The sequence below is a fragment of the Muntiacus reevesi genome, chromosome 3 (assembly GCF_963930625.1).
Source record: "Muntiacus reevesi chromosome 3, mMunRee1.1, whole genome shotgun sequence".
NCBI classification, from domain to species: domain Eukaryota; kingdom Metazoa; phylum Chordata; class Mammalia; order Artiodactyla; family Cervidae; genus Muntiacus; species Muntiacus reevesi.
The window spans coordinates 48,513,830-48,526,641 of record NC_089251.1 but is presented as its reverse complement, the minus strand read 5'-3'; the positions used below and the strand labels follow the sequence as shown (position 1 = coordinate 48,526,641).

The 12,812-nt window shown below is 37.7% G+C and overlaps 1 protein-coding gene across 4 annotated transcripts in view; it reads right to left on the bottom strand.

Annotated features, from left to right (window-relative positions):
- The window catches only part of CTNNA2 (catenin alpha 2), a 1,156,373-nt gene that overhangs the window by 1,018,323 nt on the left and 125,238 nt on the right, over nucleotides 1-12,812 (bottom strand). The gene's annotated exons all lie outside the window — the stretch shown is intronic.

Below are 12,812 nucleotides of genomic sequence, written 5' to 3'. Positions count from 1 at the left end.
TTATCTTACATTTATCATTTGTAATTGTACTTCTATAGCATGGAATCATCACTCTGCTTATTTTTTTTCAATTAGTTATGTCTCATGTCAGAATGTAATATTCTTATAGGCAGAAAACGTCTGCTTTCTTCTGTATTTTAAACTCCCAGCTCTTTGACAATACATGTGCAATATATATACTTAATAAATATTTGTTGAATCTGTCAATTAATGGACAGGGAGTTCTTTCAGCATCAGTAAGGATAATAACATTTGAAATGACTAACGGAATAACGTTACCAACTAAAAATTGTCACTTGTCATCTGCCTCTACAAGGATCAGGTCACTAGCCACCGCAGTTACTGTCTTTCAACACCCCCTGAAAGGAGGTCAAGAGTGTGCTCTGGGAAAATACCAGCAGAACAGGCTTCTGATAGTTAGGTATTTTCACGAAAAGATTTTATTAGCTCAATTTCTTATATCCGCTCACATCTAGAAAAGCACGAAAATCATTAATGGATGAACAGCAACCTTCTTGTGACTAACAGCAACCTCTGCCAAAATATGTGGTTGATTGCACATATCTTCCTTCACCAAAATCATGTATATACACTGACAAACTCCAACCCCAACCCAGAGCAGTTTCTCAGAGCTATCTGAGAGTCTGCCTCCCAGACTATAGTTCTCATTTTGCTTCAAATAAAATTTAACTCACAACTCTCATGTTGTGGATTTTTTTCAGTCAACAGTATTAAGAAAATTCATATAAAGTATATTACAAATGCAATAACAACCAACCAATAGATGGAAGCTATTATGTTTATTATTCGTGCTGAAAGATTTTAAAAAGATTTTAAAAAGTTAAGGTCTCCAGAAAGAGGGTAAGATGAAAGAGTTGTCTCATGTTATCTCTCGGGTGTGAGTGCTCATTCACTCAGTTGTGTCTGACTCTTTGTGACCCAATAGCTTGTAGGCTACCAGGCTTCTCAGTCCATGGAATTCTCCAGGCCAGAATACTGGAGGAGGTTGCCATTTTCTACCCCAGGGTATCTTCCCAACCCAGGAATTAAATCTATGTCTCTTGCATCTTCTGCATAGGCAGGGGGATTCTTTAACACTGAGCCACCTGGGAACCCCTCTGTTATCTCTCAATATGTTGCAACAAAAGCCATAAACAGGGCTCCGGGTTGACGTAGCGTGTTCCTGGGCTCGCAACTAGCAAAGAATTTTGCACACAGGACATTTTATTTAACAAAATATGCAATCGGTAAAAGTATTACGAATGTTAACATTTGTATTAAAATGAATCCTAAGGTATATGGCATTTTCACATTTATGCACTTTATCGTCACGATATTTTCACATCAAACCTCTTATCATTTTTGTCATTGTATATATCTCTAGGTTTTTATATTTTTAACTTGTAGTATTAAAGCTTCTGAAGATTTATCTCATTCCTGGATAGCATTCTTTTCAATGGAAATAAAGGCTTTAATTAAAGATGATGTGTACAAAGATGCAATATACACTTAGGCTATTGGCAATTCTCAAAATTTGGAAGCATAAGATTCACTTGGTTCCTATCTGAAATAAAGATTCCCAGTATCACCCCAGCCATACTGAATCTAAGTTTGTGGCTGTGTGTGTTAGTCACTCAGTTGTGTCCAACTCTTTGTGACCCCAAGGACTGTAGCCCACCAGCCTCCTCTCTTCATGTAGTTTTTCAGGCAAGAATACTGGAGTAGATACCCATTCCCTTCTCCAGGGGATCTTCTCAACCAGGGATCAAACCCAGGTCTCCTGCATTGCAAGCAGAATCTTTACTGTCTGAGCCATCTAGGAAGCTTTTGGCTGGGTACAGGAATACAAACTTTTATGGATAGCTCTCATCCTCACCCAGGTAATTCTGAACTGCATGGTCTGTGAACTTCACTCTGAGGAACGCTTGTGAAAAAAGCCTCTATAAAGGAGGGAAGGAGGTGTCTTGGGAGGGATGGTGAACAGCGGTGTGTGGACACAACAGATGATCACCAGATCCTTGACTTAGCTGCACTGAGACTGAAAAGACACTCACCATACCAACTTCAAGGTCTTCTCTTCACTTGATCTAATAAACATGCATCTGTTATATTACTTGAATATTATTTTTAAAATAATACTATTTTTTAAATTAATGGATCTACACTCAGCAGAATACAGATTCCAAGTGGGGCAGGAAAGAGGACACTGCCTTCCTTCTTCCAGGACTGGACTGCGTTGATTTACATATTAATAGGGTGGTTGGAGGAAGAGAGGCAGGATTCCAATGTGACATTAGAAGCTTCTTGTCCAGGGAAATAGGGCTTCCCAAGTGGTGCTAATGGTAAAAAACCCACCCGTCAATGCAGGAGACGCAGGTTTGATCCCTTGTTCCAGAATATCCCCTGGAGGAGGAAATGGCACCCCACTCCAGTATTCGTGCCTGAAGAATTCCATGGGGAGAGGAGCCTGGCGGGTTACAGTCCACGGGGCCCCAAAGGGTCAGACACACCCGAGTACTGAGCACACCCATCCAGGGAAACGGCTTTTGATCAGATCTCACTTGGGAGATTCACATAGTTGACATAAACAGGAGTTTCTGTTGGACAGCTCATTGCACCATCACACCATCCTGATATCAAAATGGATGGGGAGGGAGAAAGTTACCAGGTTGTCTTGATCCTTTTGCAGTCCCATGGACTGTAGCCCACTAGTCTCTTCTGGTCATGGAATTTTTCAGGCAAGAATACTGGAGTGGGGTGCCATATCCTACTCCAGAGGATTTTCCAACCCAAGGATCAAACCTGGGTCTCCTGTTTCTCCTATATTGGCAGGCAGATTCTTTACCACTTGCACCACCTGGGAAGCCCACCAGATCATCAAGAGGCAAAGATTTATCCCTTCTCAGAGATGTGAGGACACCTCTCTCTCACACCTTTCTCAGTCTTGTTCTGTCTCTGCCCACTGGTTATTAGTTACTCAATAAATATTGATTGGGTAAAATAATAATTATAACAATGAAACTAGTTGACATAACTATATCACTCCACATTTTAAGTTGTATAAAAACAAAGAAAAGCTTCACTGAGCAGTGAAAGGTCTGATCATCTCTTTGATTTGGAAATGTTTTCATGAAGAAGCTACCTCTTTCATCTGTACCTCTTTAATCTGTACCTTTTACCACTTTGCTCCATGAGATCCTTCTTAATGATGGGTTAAGGTCATGTGCATTTCTATCTATACCATGGCCAGATGCATCTTATTGGCTGGGTCATGTCTTAACTGTTTTGCCCAGATAGAGAGTAAGCGGTTGACTGAAGACAGGAAATTCAAGAAATTGCTCCAATAATTAAGAAAGTGTGGAAATACAATAATGAAATAGCACAGAAGCAATTGCTGGGTTACATCATTAAATGAACCTGCTTATTGGGCAAAGATGGACAGTGTCTATCTTTCAAAGGACAGATTATGGATTTCATTCAAGTCTAAGAAAATTCACAAAGAAAATATGTGAGCATTCCGTTCTAGCAGATGTTGTTACACACCAAATAAACAAATTAAATAAAAAATTCTTAGATAATCAGCCTGTTATAAATTGGCCTTTTTAACTACATCCAAGGAAGGAATAACAGCTATATTCAATAAATGCAATTTTTTGAAATGTGAGAGAGTCTAACAGATGCCAGTAACAGACAAAAAATATAAAAGCATCTACAAAAGTGTTCAACTATCAGACAGCCATGGTCTGTTAAAAACACTTCCTTTTTCATTCAAAATAATTGAGATCACTTCATCCAAACTGCTTTTGTTCTGATGTTTTCTATAGAACCCATTGTTGGGTATATCTCTCTTTCCTACTAGCTTTGGAGATAAATCTGCATCACCTCATGTGACCAACCTGCATTTTGTCCCTTTGTATCCACCATTCACCTCACCAGTGGCTCCCTCTCTTGATATAGACTCTGACACTTCTGATTTAGGCTGAACAAAATAAGCAGGCAAGCAAACAATCATATTCTCTGTTTGTCCACAACACTTTCTCCAATTACTCTTCTATTTCTCTCTTTCCATTCTGAGACAATGTTCAGGGTCAGGCATTAAGTGTTCTTATGTGTCAGGCACTGTGCCAGTCTTCACAGGTGAGCTAAATAACAAAATAAATAACAAAATGATAACACATAGTCCCTAATTTGAGTCCAAGACTACCTTAAGGGAAAAAAAAAGAAAGAAAATGTGCAATAGATAGAGCAATAATGACCAAAGAAGGGGATGGGTAGATTTCCTGCCTACATCCTTTACTATGCAATCTACTCTCTTCTTTTATCATCTTTTTTTTTCTTTTTAGGTATTGTCCTTGCAGCCTCCTGAAAATGTACTTTACATACAATTAATGGCATCTTTCTAGCAAAATCCAAGGTGTTTTCTCATTAATCATCCTCCATGATCTCAGAAGAATTTGGCCTGATTGCAACAGCATTCCCAGTTTGGATTGATCACTGTCTTTTTCGCAGAATATTCTATTCTCCTGGATTCAAGATTCTGTAGTCTGTTTGCTCTCTGGTCACATTTCAAGGCATGCCTTTCCTCTCTGATTCATTTCTATCCCATTTTCAGCCTTAATGCAGCTTTTCTTCTAAAACTAAACCTCTTTCCTTTCCTATCTACTGGAAAGTACTATACTCAAAGGAAGCTCTGATTCTGAAAGCTTTATTTATCAACTCCAAAAATTTTCAAATTTCTGATTTCCCAAAGTTGCAGATGACACCATCCTTATGGCAGAAAGTGAAGAACTAAAGAGCCTCTTGATGAAAATGAAAGAGAAGAGTGAAAAAGTTGGCTTAAAACTCAACATTCAGAAAACTAAGATCATGGAATCCGGTCCCATCACTTCATGGCAAATAGATGGGGAAATAAAGGAAACAGTGTGAGACTTTATTTTGGGGTGGCTCCAAAATCACTGCAGATGGTGACTACAGCCATGAAGTTAAAAGATGCTTGCTCCTTGAAAGAAAATCTATAACAAACCTGCTGCTGCTGCTGCTAAGTCGCTTCAGTCATGTCTGACTCTGTGCGACCCCATAGACAGCAGCCCACCAGGCTCCCCCGTACCTTGATAGCATATTAAAAAGTAGAGACATTAATTTGCCAACAAAGGTCTGTATGGTCAGAGCTATGGTTTTTCCAGTAGTCTTGTATGGATGTGAGAGTTGGACCATAAAGAAAGCTGAGCGCCAAAGAATTGATGCTTTTGAACTGTGGTATTGGAGAAGACTCTTGAGAGTCCCTTGGACTGCAATGAGATCCAACCAGTCCATCCTAAAGGAGATCAGTCCTGAATATTCTTTGGAAGGACTGATGCTGAAGCTGAAGCTCCAGTAATTTGGCCACTTGATGCAAAGAGCCAACTCCTTAGAAAAGACCCTGATGCTGGGAAAGATTAAAGGCAGGAGGAGAAGGAGGCGACAGAGGATAAGATGACGATGGCATCACCAACTCGATGTACATGAGTTTGAGCAAGCTCTGGGAGTTGGTGATGGACAAGGAAGCCTGGCATGCTGCAGTCCATGGGGTCACAAAGAGTTGGACACGACTAAGAAACTGAACTGAACTGAAAGTTTCATTTCCATAGCATTAACCATCTGTTAGGCAGTTTCCTTTATCCACCAATGTTTAAAATCAAATTGGTCCTCTTTCCTCAACTATCATCTCTTAACATGTCATAAGTCCAAAAACATGGAATAAATGTTGACTTTTGTCTCTTCCCTTCAACAAGAGGCAAATCTTTTATTCTTTTTTGCAGTGTCTATAATATTTTGGTTCTTATTTCTAGTCCCATGACCATCACTTCAATCCCAGACCCTCAAAGTATTTCTCTTTTTGTTTTGTTTTCTCTGCAATGTTACAATAATGCCTAAGCAATCTGAGTCCTGTCTATGACTTAGTCAACTTTTCATGAAGTTGCCAAATAAATCTTTCTAAAACATCCCTTAAATTGGTACAAACCAACCTTTGAGCTGCCTTCTTGTTTCTCTTTTATCATGTGTCCATATGTCACTTAGTTCCTGAACTTTTCCTAATCTGGTCCCTATCCACCATCTTATTTATGCCTGAATATGAAAATTCTCATCAAATCAGGGTTTTTGTAGCTATCCCCCAAATATCAATGTCAGTTGTATCTCTTTACCTTTTAAAATTGTGTTCATTTCACATGTTAGCCAGGTAATGCTCAAAATCCTTCAAGCTAGGCTTCAACTGTACGTGAACAGAGAACTCCCAGATGTACAAGCTGGATTTAGAAAAGGCAGAGGAAGCAGAGATCAAATTGCCAACATTTGTTGGATCATGGAGGAAGCAAGGGAGGTCAGGAAAAACATCTACTTCTGCTCATTGATGATGTCAAAGTCTTTGACTGTGTGGATTACAACAAACTGTGGAGAGTTCTTAAAGAGACAGGAATATCAGACCACTTTACCTACCTCCTGAAAATCCTGTAGAAAGGTCAAGAAGCAGCAGTTAGAACTGGACATGGAACAACAGGTTCTTTCAAAATTGGGAAAGGAATATGTCAAAGCTATATATTGTCACCCTGCTTATTTAACTTATATGCAGAGTCCATCATGCAAAATACTGGGCTGGATGAATCACAAACTGGGATGGAGATAGCCAGGAGAAACATCAATAACCTCAGATATGCAGATGATACCACCCTTATGGCAGAAAGCAAAGAGGAACTAAAGAACCTCTAAATGGAAGTGAAAGAGGAGAGTGAAAAATCTGGCTTAAAATTCAACATTCAAAAACTAAGATCATGGCATCCAGTCCCATCACTTCATGGCAAACAGAAGCAGAAAAACTGGAAACAAAGACAGACTTTATTTTCTTGGGCTCCAAAATCACTTCAGATGGTGACTGCAGCCATGAAATTAAAAGACGCTTGCCCCTTGGAAGAAAATCTATGACAAACCTAAACAGCATACTAAAAAGTAAAGACATGAGTTTTCCAACAAAGGTCTGTCTAGTCAAAGCTATGGTTTTTCCAGTAGTCATGTACAGATGTGAGAGTTGGACCATAAAGAAGGCTGAGCACCGAAGAATCGATGCTTTCAAACTGGGCTGTTGGAGAAGGCTATTGAGAATCCCTTGGACTGCAAGGAGATCAAACCAGTCAATTCTAAAGGAAATCGACCTTGAATATTCATTGGAAGGACTGATGCTGGAGTTGAAAGTACTGACTGTCTTATAGATTTAGCTCTCTAGTACATACGCAACACATATTCCCTGAGTGCCTACAGAATGCCAGACTAGGTAAAACATCTTTTGGTATTTAGTTACATTGATCCGTGACATCTAAGTATTGAATGCCATATCAGAATGCTATATCAGTTTCCCCTATCTAACTTTATGTAAGTTACAAGCTCATAAATCTTGTAAAATGACTGACTGCCATCAACTCCCTAAAGGGAAGCAATTGCTAACATACACTAATGAGTCATCAGGTGGGGTTGATCAGCAAGAAGAATATTAGCCCATGTCTTTTCAAATTGGTTGCACAATGAAATCATCTGGGGAGCTTTAAAAATCTCAAGATTTGGGTTCCACTCAAGAGTTCCTGACTTAAATGATAAGGTCTGAGGCCTGGACTTCAGGAAGTTCAAAATCTTTCCAAGCAATTCTAATATTCACTAAAAAATGAGAACCCCTAGATTAACACCTCCTGGTGAAGGAAATGGCAACCCACTCCAGCATTCTAGCCTGGGGAATCGCATTGACAGAGGACCCTGGTGGGCTATAGTCCATGGGGTTGCAAAGGAGTCTGACGCAACTCAGTGACTAAACAATAAGATTAGCCCATAGCTTAAAAACTAGAGTTTTCAGTTGAAGGAGAGCATGGTGGTAAACATTAAAAATGTTTTGACATTCTCTGTCCCAAAGCTGGTCAGAGCTTCCATATGAAGACCTCATTGAGATAACTGCCTCCACAATCCTTAGTAAAAGCTTCTCTATGTATAATACATGGGTTATACAACTATCCAATCATGGTTTGCTAAGACTACTTACAATGACTACCAACTCTAAGCCACAATGACTTATGCAGTCCTCTTCAGAGAGTCTGCAAGACACTGATTCAATTCTCTAAGATTCTTGGTCTAGCATTGTTTATTAATAGGAAAGCCAGCTATTGTCTTAAGGAGTACAGATTGATTTAATAAATTATAAAGAATAAATTTTGTCTGACATTTATGTAAAATTTAATTTTTCAAAAATCTTTTGTGTCTCCATTATGTAAAACAACCCAATAAGGCCAAAACAATGATTATTACCTCTTTTTGAAAATTGGAGACAATAAGACTGAAATAGGTTTGGTGATTTAGCTTAAATTGTGTAGTCAATGGCCAAAATAACACTGGAAATATATTAATCAAACATCTGATGCTCTGCTAACTTCACATAAAAATTTCTTTGACTATAACTTGCCATGTGCTGGAGCATCATGCCAGGTCCTTTAAGAACAGAAAGAAATATATATATCCTGATGAAGTTTAAACTTAAATTAGGAAGATAATATACATATATGTAATACTATATCTATGATAAACAGACACACATGCACACACACACACACACACCCTTGACCAACCATATTTACCCAAGTCTAAAATATCCCATTTTTATCCAAGTCTAAAATATCAGTATTCTAGGCTTCGACTATGATTTCTCTTTTTTATATATATTTAAGTAATTTATTTTCATTACTTATTTTTAATACAAATGCTGCTCATATACTTCTTTTGCAGTCTATAATTTAGAGTATAGGAAAATCTTCTACTGAAATATTCTAGGGTAAAAATATTGTCTACCAGTCCAGTATTCTTGATAGGAGAATTGCATGGACAAAGGAGCTTGGCAGGCTATAGTTCATGGAGTCACAAAGAGTCAGACATGACTGAGTGACTCAGCACACAAAAATATTATCACCATTCATACTGAGCACCTAAAAAAAATCTGACATGTAGTTTAGGGTTAAAAGGTACATATTTTTAGTGATGACAAAATTCAACACTAAATTTAACTATATGAGATACAATAATGACATAGTTAAATAGATAATTTCATATATAATCTTGCCAGATTACAGTAATTATAATCATGAGTGTTGTGAAACTTTGAAAGAATAACAGTAAATGATTCTATATTAAAAATATGAAAATGAAGATGTACTATACTAAAACTTCAGGCATTTAGCTCAGGCTGAAAATATTTTTTAAAAGTGACAATGCTTTTCACCATTTGATTTAAAGAAGCAAAAAAAATTCAATAGAAAAAGATTATACACGATAGATTCAATTCCTAAAGCATATATCATTTAATAAGTAAGCATGTGTGGATGCTAGAGCCACATTAAAGAAAGAAAGTGTTTTCTGAATTTAGAAAGAGATTTCTATGCTGGGAGGAAAGGCTGTTGGTTGTTGATGTTGTTTAGTCACTGTGTCCAAATCTTTTGAGACCCCATGGGCTGTAGTCTGCCAGGCTCCTCTGTTCATGGGATTTCCCAGGCAAGAATACTGGAGAGAGTTCCATTTCTTTCTCCAAGAGAAGATACCTAAGTTTCAAAGTTTCAGTGACTAAATATTCCTACCCTAGTCCTCACTTGCTCCCCCATCCTCCTTGCTCCCCACCTTTCTCTCAAAGTCAACTCAGCCTCTCACTTGTAAATAAAATCTAGGTAATAGTCAATCAGAAAATCTGTGCAAAACCAGACAGTCTATGAGGTTACACAATAAAGAACCAAGTTGGAACAGAAAGCAGAAAAGAGAGCCTGTGGGCACAGAACTGAAAGGAGAGCCCAAGGACTCTGCCATCAGAGACGAAAAGTATACACATGACAGACATGTGAAGTGTATTTGAGAGTACCTGAAGATAGGAGAAACAGAAAAAGTAATTTTAAAGTATTTTTCCAGGAAAAATTATTTTGCAAATATAACATTTCCTTGAATTTGACCTTGTTCCAAAAAGGACATGTCGCATCTGGGCTTGATACATAAGTATCATTTCTTATTCATAATTTCTCAGTAAAGGAAATCACTAGTATAATGGAAATTTAAAATATTCTCTAGAATAACAACAGTGATAAGCTGTCCTAAATTAACTTTATAATTTCTCACTCTAATATTCCTAGGACATTCTGGCCAAAAACTATGCTGGTTATTATACTATGCTCCCAAAACAGCATTTCATACAAGCTTTGAGAAATCTAAAATATTAATTTCTACAGAAGGTGTGAAAACCAACTTCTAAGCATAATATAAGGGAAAGTTAAGGATGGTTAAGGGAACTAAATAGGAAAATGCAACTTGTATGATGACAGATAAATCTTTGAGAAAATAGCCTAGAGGCCAGTTAACAAAAACCCTCTGTAGTAGGAGAGGTTCACTATATTGACGGTGGTACACATCTGTCAAAACTTATCAAATTTATCAAAACTTATCACACTTTAAATGTGTGAAATTTATTATCTCCCAGTCAACCTAAAAAAAGAAAAAGAAAGTATCCAGGCTACAGATGCATGAACACAAGTGTCCATCTGCAATTCAGAAGGAATACCAGTTTTCAATAGCACTTAGAAACTTGGAAGCTATTATGTTGCTAAAACACATATATAAATATATTCCATCTACATTAGATGAAATATGTAAAATTTAACACTTTGAATTAAAGAAACAATTTATATGAGTGTTATGTAAATAGAATTAACATTTAGATTTAACAACAGAATAGGAAGCCCATGGCAGTATGAAGAAGGGTGATTATTGGTATGGAAAGATGTTTGGTATTTCCAGGGACCAAATATCCATCTGCAAATTGAAAGAGTGGCTGGTTTGCAAGTAGAAAGGTGATAGAACATTCAATCATCTATTCCTTCATTTAATCAACAAATACTTCTTAAAGTCTTACAAATGCCAAGCATTGCAAATCAATGGTTGCAAAAGAGACACAGGGTGTTCTCTATCTTCATTAATTTCCAGTGTGGCAGAGAACAAAGCTATCAATTAAGCCACCTCACAAAAATTATATTATCCAGTGGAAAGAGACAAGGAAATATCCATGAAAGAGTATCACAGGAGTGTCAGGGACGGGTTCCCTGGGAAGGTATTCTTTGAGCTGGGATGGGAAGAATGAGTCTTTCTTAACTATGAGAGAGAAGAAAGAATGTATAAAGACCCTGGAGAAGGTAAAACATGGTGCTTCTGAATAACTAAAATAGAAGTTGGTCAATTTAAGAGGTAGCTAGGAGTCAAAAAATCTATGGGTCTTCGTGGTAGATTGTATTTGGAAGGAAACGGAAGTAGTAAGCATGATACCAAGATTTCTGCAACTGAATACATATATGTGGCATCACTGCAGATGATGACTACCATGAAATCAGATGATGATTGCTTCTTGGCAGGAAAGTGATGACAAACCTAGACAGTGTATTGAAAAGCATAGACTTTACTCTGCCGACAAAGGTCCACATAGTCAAGGCTATGGTTTTCCCAGTGGTCACTTACAGCTGTGAGAGTTGGACGATAAAGAAGGCAGAGCACAAAGAATTGATGCCTTGGAACTGTGGTGCTGGAGAAGACTCCCGAAAGTTCCTTGGACAACAAGGAGATCAAATCAGTCAATCTTAAGGGAAATGAACCCTGAATACTCCTTGGAAGGACTGATATTGAAGTCAAAGCTTCAGTATTTTGGTCATCTGATGTAAACTGCTGACTCATTGGAAAAATTCCTGAGGAAAGATTGAGGTCAGAAGGAGAAGAGGGCATCAGAGGATGAGATGGCTAGATGGCATCACTGATGCAATGGACATGAACTTGGGCAAATTTCAGGAGATGATGAAGGACAAGCAGGCCTGGTATGTTGCAGTCCATGGTGTCACAAAGAGTCAGACAGGACTGGGAGACTGAATAACAACAAATGTGGCATTTATTAGACAGAAAACAGAGGACAGAGGTGAGGGGGAGGTAGGTGTTTGTTCTAATCTCATGGTGTCCTAGAATTTTCCACTAAAGCTGCTGAACAAGACCACATCAAAATTTTAAATGTCTGTGTATCAAAGGATACAGTCAATAGAGTCAAAAGGTAGCCCACAGGAAGGGAGAAAATATTTGCAAAACAATATCTGATAAAGGGTCTACTCTTATAACTATAACAACAAGGCAATGGGCTTAAATAAACACTTCTTCAAGGAAGATATAAATATAGCCAACAAGCACACGAAATAATGCTCAATATAGTCAATCATTAGAAAAAAGGAAATCAAAATCACAATGAGATATCATTTGACATCCACTGTGATTACTACTATAAAATTTAAAAAAAAACACAGAAAATCACAAGTATTGCCAAGGATATAGAGAAACTGGAACCCTTCTGCACTATTAGTAGAAGTATAAAATGGCAAGGCTGCTATGAAAAACAGTAGAGAAGTTCCTCAAAGAATTAAAAATATAACTACTATATGATCTAGCAATATCACCTCTGGATGTAAATCCAAAAGAATTGGAGGCAGGGTGATAAAGAGATATTTGTATACCCATGCTCATAGCTGGATTATTCACAATGGCCAAAAGGTTAAAGCCACACAAATGTCTACCAACAGATGAATGGATAAATGAAACACAGTATAAATATACAATAAAATAATATTCAGCCCTAAAAAGGAAAGGCATTTTGACATATGCCACAATATGCATAAACCTCAAGGACCTTATGCTAAGTGAAATAAACCAATAACAACAAGACAAATGCTATGATTCTACTTGCATGC